Here is a 4,685-nt window from a genome sequence, read left to right on the forward strand (position 1 = left end):
GGCCCAGGTTAACCTTCTAGGAGCTACATGAGCTGGAGATTGTAGAGTGCTACAGGGTGGACAGAGACATACTATAAGAACTCACTGAGCTCTGCAGCCCTCAACTCAGACCCAGAGCCAACAGAATGGAATGCATCCCAGTGGAAACAAGGGCCCTTAGGATACTAGCTACAGATGCTTTCCAAAGACCAGCTGGGGAAATAATGGGGGTCTCACAGGCATCAGCATCCCGGGTACTCCACCAGTTCCTGGATGCCATGCTATCACATGCCAATGAGCACATTTCTTTTCCCTTTACCCCTGAGGTGAGGGACAGCAATATGCAACACTTCTACCATGTAGCACACTACCCTGAGGTACTGGGTGCCATAGATTGCATTCATGTACATATCAAGTCACCACCTGTTGAGGAGGTTAGAATCTATATCAACTGCAAGGGGTACCACTCCATCAACTTCCAGGTCATGGGCAATGCCCAGGGGATTATCATGAATGTGTGTGCTGGCAACCCTGGCAGTTATCATGACTCCCATATCTGGCATGAAGCACAGCTGTACCAAATGATTGTTAAGGAGGACATCCCACATGGCCATTTGCTAGGGGATGCTGCCTACACACTGGAACCGTGGACAATAACACCCATCAGAAATGCACATGAACCCATGAACGAATGCCATAATGAGGCACATGCACAAACTAGGAACATCACAGAGTGTGTGTTTGGGCTTTTGAAGTCACAGTGTTGGTGCCTCGATATATCTGGTGGAGCCCTGCAGTACTCTCTAGCCACATGTGTACATATGTTTATAGTATGTGCCATGCTACACAATATGATCCTGCATAAACAGCTGCAGAAGGATCAGCAAAGGGAAGGGATACACAGCCCCCCACCAGTGCCTAGGTCACCACAGCCACAGTCACAGGAGGACTCAGAGGAGGAACCCCCAATGATGTCCTTATCGGCAGATGTAGGCATGCCCAGTACACCCTTGCTTTGCCCTAGAGACAATGCATAGCACATTCACTGACAACCTTGGGTCCTAAGGACTGACACCTTACTCCTACGCACATACATATATTAAAATTGTTGATGCCAGACAACCCACACAACCTGTACCTATCTATGTATTGGCTGTTTATTGCCTGCTTCACACAGAGTCAGCCCTGAACTACAGCTCTATCAACTGCTGCATTCGCAAGGTAAGTTTCTAACCTACACACTACTTGTAAGGATTATGATAATGTTTTATCATATGTATGAATCGGCTGCATTTATGCAAGAAAATATAGTGGGCTATGTGGACAAAAGTAACATCCACATGGGACTACAGATACCCAGTCCAATAGTATGTGTTCCCAAATAATCATTAGGCCTCATGGTTGGAATATTCACTACATCAATCAAGGGAGATGTTAAACAGTGGGGTCACATGATGTTTGGACTAGTGTCTATCCCAGCAGATCATGTGTTGTTGTTCCCCCACCACCAGCACAGCAGTGTTCCCATATAATTGCTTTAACAGTAAGTCAGCAATGGTATATCAGCAATCCAGGCAATCTCAGGGCTGTAACATAGTATGTATGTATGTCACACATAATGCAGGAATAACAATATACATATTTATGCTATTGATTGTGTGATGAATGACTGCTCTCTGTCTGGCAGCCTGTGTGGCTCAGTGGACTAGGGAAGTTTGGATTAGTGATGGCGTTGATGGTTTGAATCTAGAAGTAGTCACATATGAGGTATTATTATTTTGGTGTTTTCACAGACTGTCAGTCTGTGCGTGGTGCAACATTATGAACCTCAGTCACATATTAAGTACAGCAGACAGCTGGGGAATGTCGTGGACATTTTGAGTGAAGTGCAGTACTGCAGAAACAGGGCAGATGTCATTGTCTGTAACACACAAAATCCTGGACTTTAGTACAGGTAGGTGTGGCTTGGAGTCACTTTATAAGTACTGACAGCCCCTCTAGGCATGCCCATACATTTAGTTAAAATTAGAGCAATTCTGTTGTCCCTTTACCAAAATGCCCTGTTATGTATAGATATGTCTATACATACAGATATATACATATACATATTCGTCTGTCACTATCTCTTGCTCTCATATGCATAGTATATCTATCTCAATGTAGTGTCAAATAGATACAGTATATACCAATATATATAGCTATATATATATATATATATATATATATATATATATATATATATATATTAAAATGACACATATACTCTCCCCATATGTCTACATAACACATATACATGTCATACACACACAGTTACATTTATATATACATCCCTGTTATATGCATAAATATGTGTGTAGATGTCTGTATTGTCCTATATACCCTACTAATCATGAGTAAATATGCACTATCACACATCCATACTGTTGCTCAAAGGATCCAAAGTAAGGGCTCAACAGTACATAATCCACTTACCTACAGACAGTTGTGCCTGCTGGATATCACCATGTAGACAGACACAGGTGAGCAGGTGGTGTAATGTATAATGCTGTCAATGCACGCATGGACAGGGCACATTGTTCCTGCCCACAGATTTGCATATCTAAGTGCAAACAGATGTATATGGCCATACTGGTGACTGTACACACATAGCTAGGATAATAACAGTTATCTCACTGCTAGGATACTACATGCTGATGACAGTATGAAGCAATATCACTCTGCAGGCCACAGATGCTGTTCAACACAAGCCTGGTTTGGGTAATGCATAAGTACTGTGCCTGCAATCATATATACAACAGACTTAACCTGTGGCATGTATGATAAGTACTGTGATCTGTAGTGTATAAGACTAGATAAGTAGGGGTTCTAATCTCACTCCAGGCCGCTTGGTGCATGTGTGTATATCCCCCTGCAAAACAACAGACATGCCCTCATGGGCTATCCACCTGCAACGGTTCTGCACTTTTTGCCCTGTAACTTACTGCTGGCTTCCCAACTGCCCATTTCTACAAGGCCTGATGATGTCATCCACCTTAAGACTACCAGTTGATAGTGTAGTATCAGACTAAAGCCATGATGCATGCGATAAGTACTGTGAGCAATAGTGTATAACACTAGATAGATAAGGGTTCTAATCTCACTCCAGGCTACTCAGTGTGTGCGTATGTCCATATGGCATAAATAAAATCACCTTGGTAACTTAGAAATAGGTAGGGTTTTGCAGTATTTTTTTTGTAGCATGTGATAGGGCCTTCCAAAGGACTGACCACAACAAGGTCTGCTGATGTCATCAAGCATACTATGTCCTAAACTAATAGTACTAGTGGACATGAGGTGAGTTGCATGTTTCACATATTGTGATCTGTACTGTGTACCATTACATAGGTAAGTGTTCTCATCTACATACAGCCAACTTGCACTATGTGTGTGTGCCTTGGCATGTTCTGTACACAGTGATTGGAAGTGGTACTAACCTCAATGTAGCCATGTTTGTGTGTGAGCCTGTCAGAGCATTTTACATCATGTTATGGAACCATAGCATGTTTGAACTTTACTAGCATAATCGCCATGCAGCCCTCACAATCATAGACATATTTATACCCATAGTTATAGGATCAGCACATATTACCCCAGTTCAAGAGGGACACAGGCAGATGCCCTGTGTTGACATGATGGTCACCCAGCCAGTCAAACAGATATTATGCACTGAGGTGCACTGAAGTGCTCTGTGTGCCATTAGGCAGGGTTCTATTTCAAGGGTGTGTTTAAGTATGCTAGACAAATCTCTCCCACAAGCATGTTGTACTAATGTCATATACGAGGTTAATGTCCTTACAGTGAGTTATCCATCTACAATGCCTCCTACAGATAGGCAGCATATGCAGTCAAGCAGGGTCACACATTGCCCCATATGCAAGGCACAAATCACCTCTGAGTAGTCTATATGCCACAGACGACTATGACACTCATTGCAGATGATCCCCATTGAACACATACTGAAGACGTGAAGTGTCCTTGTGAGGGACCATACTGTTGTGTGCAATTGCCAGTACTGCTTGGAAATGTACATCAACAAATGACCATTGTAGTCACATATTGGCACGCTGAGGGAAGAGTACTTGGAGGTTATGAGTATGTCACTTACAGGTGACTGTGGCCTCAGCTATGCCTTATGATTCCTGCCATACCACTGTAGAGACATGGTGATCTGAGGCACATTAGGTGTAAACCTGTGTGGCCAGGTCTATGTGCCCACTTCTTTCACCCCTGAGCATGTACATCACATGTGACCCAGAGACGTTGGGAGGCATACGCACTGTACTGATTTCAGTACAACTTCTTTAGAAGAGGAGGTAGCTTTTTTAATTAAAAAAAAATACATATTTTTCTTTAAACAGAGTTGGCTCCTTTAAGGGACATTTCATGGCTACATACCAGCCAGTCAGAATTGAGCTGACATCATGCCCAGCTGGCTGGCTGTGAGTGGGAAATGTGCATAGCTGCGAGCAGGAAATGTGCATAGCTTGAACCGGCTGGCTGCTAGCAGGAAATTATCATTGTGGTGATTGCAAAGGCATCATTGTGGCAATCGGGTGAGGATTATTGTGTGTGTGTGTGTGTGTGGCAATTGAGTGAGGATTATTGTGTGTGTGTGACAATCGGGTGAGGATTATTGTGTGTGTGTGTGGCAATCGGGTGAGGATTAT

This window comes from Protopterus annectens, chromosome 10.part0 (genome assembly GCF_019279795.1).
Source record: "Protopterus annectens isolate FY-2018-M chromosome 10.part0, PAN1.0, whole genome shotgun sequence".
Classification (NCBI taxonomy): domain Eukaryota; kingdom Metazoa; phylum Chordata; order Ceratodontiformes; family Protopteridae; genus Protopterus; species Protopterus annectens.